Here is a 10,415-nt window from a genome sequence, read left to right as displayed (position 1 = left end):
AGCAACGCGTCCCGATAAAATTTTGTGCCAGATTGGGCGAAACAGCTTCGGACACGTGCCCTAAAATTGTAAAAGTACATGGTGATAGTGCTTCTAGTCGTGCCCAGGTTTTTCGATGGCATAAGCAGTTTCAGGAGGGGCATGAAAGCGTGGAAGACAAGGCGCAGTGTGGGAGACCAGTCGAGGTGCGGACTGACGCGAATGCGCGCCATAATCCGGGAAAATCAGCATTTAGCAGTTCGAACGTTGACCTCGGAACTGGGTATGAACCGTGAAACAATCAGACAAATTTTAACAGGCGATTTCGGGATGAAAATGTGTAGTGGCCGCGGCTTCACGACGGGAGCGGAATCTCATTCCTCTCTTTCTGAATTAATTTGCCCAAAAAATGCATTTGATAATGTGCCTGTTCGAGAAACAGATCATCGAACAGTTTTCGCTGTATAAATCAAAAGAATTAATCTACATCAAGAGATAAACTGAATGAAATACAAAATGTAAACAATCAAAATCTCTTGCAAAAATTCTTGCCGAGGACTAGCAAAATCCAACAACAATTGCCCAAGAAACAGATCATCAAACATTTTTCGCTCCACGGCAAAATGTTCATGATAGATACACGACACCCGCACAATGCCCCATACTCAAGTCAGCGACCTTCACCTTGCACCAAAAAAACGTGATAAACCAGGTACGAATAATATAGGGAACAAAACGCTGACGGAGGTTCATCACGGTCAAATTTGCTGAATATGCACTTTAGCTTTTTGCAAAGAATTATAATTTGTTGATTAAGCATTTAAACTAAGAAATAATTTTGTATATAAATCAGAAAGAAATGAATAAACCAGGCTAGTCATAATCAATTCGTGGTTTTTACTAGTCCCATTACCCGTCCGAAGGATCGGTAATCTTTGTTGTGGCCTAAGAGCCTTAAGCAATTATCTTAAGGATTTTTGTAATACTCCAATACCCAACACCTCACCATAATGTTCGCCACAGATTGCACATTATTGAATGCATTCGGGCGAATTGATCTTGACAGAGGAGAATGATTTGTCGCATCCGTAGGCGCACGCGCATGTTGCTGCAACATACATAACATAGGGAAGAACAGCTGCTCTGTGGCGAGGAAAGTACCTCTGGACTGGGAAGTCAAGTGAAGAGTGTCGTCGTGGACAGTGGTCGCGTTAGGAGATTTTTTAAAGGCACGACACGTTCATCTCATGAAAAATTACTGGAGTCGGATATTTGGTGGCTAGTTGGAGACAAGTGGTGAAGGAAAAAGCTTTGTGTATGCGTCAGCGAATGACGCAAATTCGCATCGACCCGGTTCAATTCCTTTTTTTTCCAAGCAAAATAGAAAAATTAGAAGAAAGCCGGCGCGTGGAGAAGAACAGTAGAATTGTCGGACCTTAAAGTTCTTTGTGAGATAGTTTCAGGTGATTATTTGGGAGTTGCTAATTTGAAACGGACAATTTGGAAATCGGTAGAAAGATTGGATAACTCCTACGAACAACATTGACTTAGCGTTGGTGAATTCAACGAGAGGATATTTTTGAGATAATCCTTTTTACTAGCTGCGTTGTGCGATATACTCTGAAAGTCGGAAATCTTACACTACTGTTGAAAATTTTAGGAAGTTTCGGAAGGTTTTCGTGCACAAATTGAACGTCTCGCGCAAAGTTGAATGTTTCGCTAGGTATTTATAAAGAAAAATATGAGGAAAGCGGAATTGGAGGAGGAAGCCAAGACGGGAGCAGCGCGCAGTGCAAGTTAGTGCGATTTCTTGAGTGCTCGTGAAGTGTTGCCACCAACTGTGAAGGAGTTCGCGGTGGATATTGATGCGACTCTAGTTATTTGTCGCCAAGTCCATCAGTGTCATTTTCCGGCAATGCCTAACTGTCTAAGAACTAGCCCGAGCCCGTCACGTTAACAATTAACTGTATCTTTGAGTTGATAGCGCGTGCTCCTGTGGCCAATTAGTAGGTGCGTCGGCGGTTACACCATTCCAGCAATAAATATTCCGGGCACAGCCAGCACCAAAGGAAACACCACTTGCCCGTGGTTCAGACAGCCTGTGGGTCGACTTTTGAATGTTGCGGTTTTGCTTAAATCCTATGAAGGCGGATATATTTTCCTTCTTTTTTTTGGTTTAATTGAAATCTAGCATATCATATTATTTTTTTTATTTTTTATTTTTAAATGTTCGCCTATTTTGTTTATTTTATATATATACGAGTATATACTTGGAATTTAGGATAAATACAGAATGAATAATTTCCACTAAAGTTTGAATGGTTTGAGGACTTCCTCCCTATCTCTTCCTCCTTGTTCCCGCAGAACCTTCTTCAGGGACATCGTCTAAAAAAAGAATTGCCTGAGGATGTCAAGGAAGGGTGGGAACCTCAGGGACCGCGCCTCATTCACGTTCTGAGGCAGAAGAGGCAATAATCGGGATTCGTTAAGCCGTCGCGAATTCCTTGTATTGTCTATTTTGAAATCCAGTGCAGACCCACGAATCGAAATAAGCACGTCAATTTTGTAGTAATGAAACCTGAGGGATCAAAGCGCTCAAAGGACCCCCCCCCCCCCCTCACATTCCCGAGCCTGGCTAGCACAGAGGCGTGCAAGAACGTGACGACCGAGCACTTTGATGGAGCTTCAATTTTTGCGGGCGGACCTTCACGGTCAATTTCGCCAATTTTTTTAGGGTTGTGGGATAGCTCTGCCCTCTAGGTCGTTGTCGGCCACTCAGGATGTTCGTTCTGATCATCCTACCCAACTAAGTTCATTACAAGTCATAATATAATACCTGAAATCCGCGACGAGACTATGCACCACAGAGTCATTAGGACCGATGACGATCTTCGTGAATACTTAGCACAGGACGGCACCGAACCGTTTCTGTTTCCCCCTGAGCAAATGGCTCAAGGGTCAAACCCCAGAGAATATTATGAACCTGAATGTGGCGTAGCAGGGTTAACAACATGCGACGGACAGATGCCACCACCGGCGCTCTCCGTGGCATATTCGGACTCGCCACGAGAGGGGAAAACCAACGGTGGGAAATCCGTTTGTCAAAGCAATGGGTCGAGAAAATCTCTCTCTCTCTCTCTCTCTCTCTCTTTTTTCTCAACCATCGGCGCGAACAGTCGATTTGGAAGTAAAAATTAAATAATAAAAATAAACATAAAAGTCCTCTTGATAATTGTATTTTATTATTTCCCAAACAGGGACAATTTGAGTGCAATCGTGAATTGATTGGGTCGGTGCCTATTTTACAGTTCAGCAATTCATGCGATTCTATCATAAAAATTTATTTCTCCGAAACTCGTTTTGTTCATGGATCGTCATATAGTGAATTGCCTATGCGCCTATATGGAGGAAGATGAATTCATCTTTCAGCCGTATCTGATTTATTCGAATTTATAATTAGTTGATCGCGCTGCCATTCCAGGCAACGTGAAATTACACAAAACATCCATGCCAAGACCTGCACACTCTCAGAAGCGTAACCCTAACTACTGGTAGAACACTGAAATAGCGAAGTGTCGTACGGAATGCTTGAAGGTCAGAAGACGCAGTCAACGCCGAAGAAACATGCCAGAGTATGAACAACGGTACCTGTAATATAAACAGGCACGAAAATTTCTTCAAGCGACTCTGTGATTAGGCAGACTCAGATCCATGGGGAGGAGCGTACAAGTCCGTTATGTCGGCAATAAAAGGCAATAGGTTCCCTTCTATTATGTTCCCTAGATTATTGTGGGAGATTGTTTCGAGATTGTTCCCCCAATATCCGGAAACAATCTTCCCAATGATACCAATAAGGGCCTTGGACGCAGTGAAAAAGGGTCCGGGATGCCGCAGCCGCCGGCATTGATCGAATCCCCAACAAGACGCTGAAACTGACAATAAGAATGCCAACAAGCATGCTTGCACGGATATTTACAGACTGCCAAAAAGGAGGGTCCTTCCCCGCAGAGTAGAAAAGCGTGTATTGATCCCGAAGACAGGTAAGCCGATAGGTGAACCAACATCCTATAGACCTAGGAGTAATATTCGACACCAAGCTGAGCTTTAAACTCCACTTAAAACTTACTGGGCAGAAAGCGGCGACTATCAGCTCAACACTGGCAAGGATGCTTCCAAAGGTAGGCGGCCCGAAGCACAGTCGATGATTACTTTTATCGCGACTCGTCAGCTCTGTACTTTTATATCACCACCAGTGTGGGCGTTGGCGATGAAAATCGCAGACAGCTTCAAGCTGCATATCGATTAAGCGCTCTCCAAACATGTTGCGCCTACCGAACAACATCTTATGAGGCGGCATGCGTGATTGCGGGGATGATCCCGGTAGATATTCTAACCGATGAGGCAAGTCGTCTGTACGAGAATCAGGAAGCGATCCTAAACAAGCAAAGTGAGCGTATGCGGTATGCGAAGAATGGCCGGTGGACACACAGGCTTATCCCAGACATAAGTGTGTGGATTATGCGGAACCACGGTGAGAAGAGTTACGATCTGACTCAGTTCTTAATCAGACACGGTGGATACAGGAATTACCTCTATAAGTTCGGTCTAGATGAATCGCCCGATTGTCCTACGTGTGAAGGTGGAGCCGAAAATACAGAAAACGTTTTGTTCGCCTGCCCAAGATTTAAAAGCTCAAGGAGAAAGCTTGAAAGAGAGCTAAATATTTGTTTAACGGTGGAAAATCTGATAAAGTACATGGTGCAATCAAATACAGCATGGGACGCGGTAGTTGCAATGATGAAACGAATCTACCATCTCAACCATCGGCGCGAACAGTCGATTTGGAAGTAAAAATTAAATAATAAAAATAAACATAAAAGTCCTCTTGATAATTGTATTTTATTATTTCCCAAACAGGGACAATTTGAGTGCAATCGTGAATTGATTGGGTCGGTGCCTATTTTACAGTTCAGCAATTCATGCGATTCTATCATAAAAATTTATTTCTCCGAAACTCGTTTTGTTCATGGATCGTCATATAGTGAATTGCCTATGCGCCTATATGGAGGAAGATGAATTCATCTTTCAGCCGTATCTGATTTATTCGAATTTATAATTAGTTGATCGCGCTGCCATTCCAGGCAACGTGAAATTACACAAAACATCCATGCCAAGACCTGCACACTCTCAGAAGCGTAACCCTAACTACTGGTAGAACACTGAAATAGCGAAGTGTCGTACGGAATGCTTGAAGGTCAGAAGACGCAGTCAACGCCGAAGAAACATGCCAGAGTATGAACAACGGTACCTGTAATATAAACAGGCACGAAAATTTCTTCAAGCGACTCTGTGATTAGGCAGACTCAGATCCATGGGGAGGAGCGTACAAGTCCGTTATGTCGGCAATAAAAGGCAATAGGTTCCCTTCTATTATGTTCCCTAGATTATTGTGGGAGATTGTTTCGAGATTGTTCCCCCAATATCCGGAAACAATCTTCCCAATGATACCAATAAGGGCCTTGGACGCAGTGAAAAAGGGTCCGGGATGCCGCAGCCGCCGGCATTGATCGAATCCCCAACAAGACGCTGAAACTGACAATAAGAATGCCAACAAGCATGCTTGCACGGATATTTACAGACTGCCAAAAAGGAGGGTCCTTCCCCGCAGAGTAGAAAAGCGTGTATTGATCCCGAAGACAGGTAAGCCGATAGGTGAACCAACATCCTATAGACCTAGGAGTAATATTCGACACCAAGCTGAGCTTTAAACTCCACTTAAAACTTACTGGGCAGAAAGCGGCGACTATCAGCTCAACACTGGCAAGGATGCTTCCAAAGGTAGGCGGCCCGAAGCACAGTCGATGATTACTTTTATCGCGACTCGTCAGCTCTGTACTTTTATATCACCACCAGTGTGGGCGTTGGCGATGAAAATCGCAGACAGCTTCAAGCTGCATATCGATTAAGCGCTCTCCAAACATGTTGCGCCTACCGAACAACATCTTATGAGGCGGCATGCGTGATTGCGGGGATGATCCCGGTAGATATTCTAACCGATGAGGCAAGTCGTCTGTACGAGAATCAGGAAGCGATCCTAAACAAGCAAAGTGAGCGTATGCGGTATGCGAAGAATGGCCGGTGGACACACAGGCTTATCCCAGACATAAGTGTGTGGATTATGCGGAACCACGGTGAGAAGAGTTACGATCTGACTCAGTTCTTAATCAGACACGGTGGATACAGGAATTACCTCTATAAGTTCGGTCTAGATGAATCGCCCGATTGTCCTACGTGTGAAGGTGGAGCCGAAAATACAGAAAACGTTTTGTTCGCCTGCCCAAGATTTAAAAGCTCAAGGAGAAAGCTTGAAAGAGAGCTAAATATTTGTTTAACGGTGGAAAATCTGATAAAGTACATGGTGCAATCAAATACAGCATGGGACGCGGTAGTTGCAATGATGAAACGAATCTACCAGCAACTAAAAGCAGCAGAAGCGCAGCGGAGACATAGAAGCGAAGCTACTGCAATTAACGCCACGCAAAGCGGTAGCAGCTCGTTTAGAGTGAACAGCTAAGAACTGAACAGCCCCGCGAAGCAATACCAGAACGGTGGTCCCGCGGAGAGAGTGTGGAGAAAATATGGCAGGTTTTAGTCGGTAAGAGTCCAGCATGCGTGTCTTAGATTCCAGATGCGTATCCATGACGAATTTCCTCAGCCAAAAAAAAGACAGACAGATAGACAGACATTGATGCGATTTTAATAAGGTTTTGTTTCGCAAACATATTGGTTTCATTTTATAAGAAAGAACTTTATGCCCATATTCCAATAGATTGTGGCGGCACATCGGAGGGCGAACCTGAACGTCATCGTGAATTCGCCTGTGTTACTGTATTCACGGGCCGTCCACTGACCAAGTTAAACCCATTGAAATTAGAGCTCAGAAAAAGATAGGAATATTGAATTTTAGCCAACAAATTATTTATATAAAAATGTAATAAAATCAGTGATAGTAAAGTGGTTCATTGTATAATAAAGTGTATCTTTATGTACGGTTCTTTTAATTGATTGGAGGAAAACAGTTTCTCCAAAAGGTTATGGGCCCAGTACACGTTGTAACTTAATATCGATTTTGAGAATAAAATAGACAATAAAGAACAATAGTTTTGTGTGATCAGACTGGGAGTTAGTGCGGAATGGCAGAAGTAGAACGAGTCAGAAAAAGACCGCTGGACTTACAGAATCATATGGGATGTCTGGAAATGGATCGAGCGACGGTTTCGCCCTAACTCAATTTTTGAGCGGACACGGAGGTTATCGAGCATATCTGTATCGATTTGGGCATGATGATTCGCCATATTGCAGAGGACGCAGAATATGTTTTACTTTATTGCCTGAAATTCTAGAGAAGCTACAACCGGGGAGCATATTTTACACCCGAAAATATAGTGGAACATATGGTGAAAGCAAAATGGATATAGACCGAAGTCGAAAAGGTGATTGCAGCAGGAAGAATGAACGCGAGAGAAACACAAATGTTAACACGAGCGCAGAATAAATTCCCCGCGACGTTATACCAAATGGAAATAAATCCGTATATGGTTTTAAACAGGCGGCAAGAAGTTGGTTTGAAGAGTTCGATCGGAGACCGGGGTAACAAATGTCAAGAACGACATGTTGTCCGAGACTCTAATCTTGTCTGTCGGCCCATTAGGGCCTGTTAGAGCCAACTGAAATACAATTCTAGAAAACATCAATTGTAACTAAATCCAAATTAAAAAGACATCTTTGATAATTTAACTAATGAATTCTTTTGTAATAAAACGTATGTCGAATGAAAAACATAATTTTCAATTGATTGGGGAAAACGGTTCTTCAAAGTATCATTTTTCTGGAGAACAGATAGAAAGAAAAGTAATCAAGCTAAATTATACTTCAACAGGTAATCAGCAGGCAGATATCCTAACGAAGCCCGTACCTGATGTTAAATTTACTGAGTTAAGGACAGGTGTGGGATTACAGTAATGTTATTGTGGCGCAGCAGGGTTAACAACATTCGAAATAAATTTCGAAGCGAATGCGAGCGGATAGATGACGCCGTCGGCGCTCTCCGTTGTTTTTTTTTTTTTTGAGAACTCGCCACGAGAGGGGAGAGCCAGTAGTGAAAAAGTTCCGTTGGTTGGAGGCAAAGGGACCGCATGGAAAACCAACCAGTCTCTTCTGCTCCAGCCGTTGTGGAGAGTGCACGTGTCGTGATTTAAAAGATGTCGACTAAGAAAATAAAATAATAAAGTGAAGTTTATTCGAGGATAATACTGATAAGTATCATTAGAGTTGATTGCGACAATTGGTACTTCCGTGTTACTCGCCGCTGGACCCTTCGAACAAATCACATTTTGATTAAATTATTATAAGATAACTTAAGTGAGTGGTCTAATTAGGTTTTGTCTAGGTTATTGGACTACATGAATTTTTGTAATTTTCCCAGATATAAAATTTTCGTTATTATACATTTTTAAATTCGAATAGCAATAAATTTCAATCGATTAGTTTTCGAGGAGCAGTGTTGAAATACTTCTTATGTGCAAAAACCCACTCCCTTGAATATAATCATGACTTGTATAATAAAGTTTAATTACTTCTATCTCTGTACCATAATAAATGTTTACTTTGAAAAGAGATCTCTTTTATCTCTACATCATTTCTCAGAAAAGGATAACGACTGAAAATTACTTTTTGTATTTTAACAGACGTACATTGGTTATATGCACATAATAAATGTGGAAAGAAACGAATGTTTATGTTTGAGAAAATATAGCACATCTGCACTTTTATTTTGTACTTAGATATTGTTCCTTTTTAGTCCGATCTCAGACTTCGAATCTGCTACATCACTCCTTGTGTTTCAAAATATAAGCTAAACATATTTATTTCATTTCATAAGAAAGGACTTTATGCCCAGATTCCAATATACTGTGGCGGTGCAGCGAAGGCGCCCTCTGCCGCTGTATTAATGGCGGCAGTACCTGCAACAGATGGCCTGGCATCGACTGAGGGACAAATGTCAAGAATGACATTTTTGGACAGAGAAATGTGAGACACTCGTGAGGAATCTCATCGGCCGGCCAACAGTTTAGTCGCTAATTCAAATAATAGATTACTGTAGAAACAGTTTAGTCGCTATTGCAAATAATATAATAATTAAGAATAAAAGAGAAAGGTGTTTTCTTTTAAGTGCCTCCAGTTAAGAAAAGTTGACTAAAGTGATGACCCTGATGCTTAAACAGAAGCCCGACAAAGCGTCCCCTCCCCAACTTAGGTACTTGAGTTATATCAGCCAGTGCACTTCCGATATACAACACGTGTCTGGAAAAGACAATGTTGTTGAAGACACTTTGTCTCGAATCTCAGAGATCACAGTCTCCGGCAATCGCCGAGACACAGAAAAACGGTCTTCAGAGCTTGAAGGCAGACTCCAAATACAATACTGCGAAGCGTCAAGGATCCTTTGGTAGCGGAGGAAAAAAGGGGGATCTACCGAATAACGTGCAACGACTGTAATAAAATATACATAGGGCAGACTAAACGCCTGATAACGGCTAGATTTAATGAACACATCAAGGAAGCAGTAAGTAGTGTTCGGAAACAAAAGTCATGCATAAGATGATCAGTGGCAGCGCACATAGTCGAAGAAGCCCATACCATTCAACGGGAAAATCTTGAGCTCTTGCGTTATACAAACCGAACAACAACCTTGGACCCTTGGGAAAGTCTAGAAGTCTTGAGAGAAGACGCGACGCCGTTATTAAACACAGATTCCGGTAATCGCCCCGCAAAATTAATAAGACTCGCCGCGATAATTAGGTTAATAATTTAATGTTTTTTTTTAAGTAATTTAGGTAATTAGTGTTTAAGTATAAAAGAACCGTATAATCGCAATTGTTTTTAGTAGCTTTGTACTGATGAAGGGGGTAAGTTGCTCCCGAAATATTATATATATCTACACTGTAAAATAAAAACTGCAGTTTGGAGTAAGCTACTGGTCTATCAATTTTACACCAAAAATATTTCTGGCCGTCCATGAACAAGGACGTAAATTCGTGGGTCAGACAGTGAATTATAGTACAACAATAATATTTGTTTAAGAAAATCTACAGTACAAGCATATGTTATTTATATTGCTTGTACCATAGTTCTAAGATAAGATATCTTTGTACTTTGACCTGCGCGTCAAACAATGTAACATCTGTGTAACGCATGATTACAAGATGCACTCTGACCCAGTGTAACATTTGTGTACCACGTGATGGGAATGTACGAGTATTAGATATTATGACATCTGCATCGCAGATGGTTGAATAAGAGTTGAACCTGCGTAGAAATCAATTTTTATGACTTGTTCTTCGTAAGAAAAGAACAATATTTGGCCTGCGTAGATA

This window comes from Hermetia illucens, chromosome 3 (assembly GCF_905115235.1).
Source record: "Hermetia illucens chromosome 3, iHerIll2.2.curated.20191125, whole genome shotgun sequence".
Classification (NCBI taxonomy): Eukaryota; Metazoa; Arthropoda; class Insecta; order Diptera; family Stratiomyidae; genus Hermetia; species Hermetia illucens.
The sequence above is the reverse complement of the archived record's forward strand: the minus strand, read 5'-3'. Positions refer to the sequence as shown.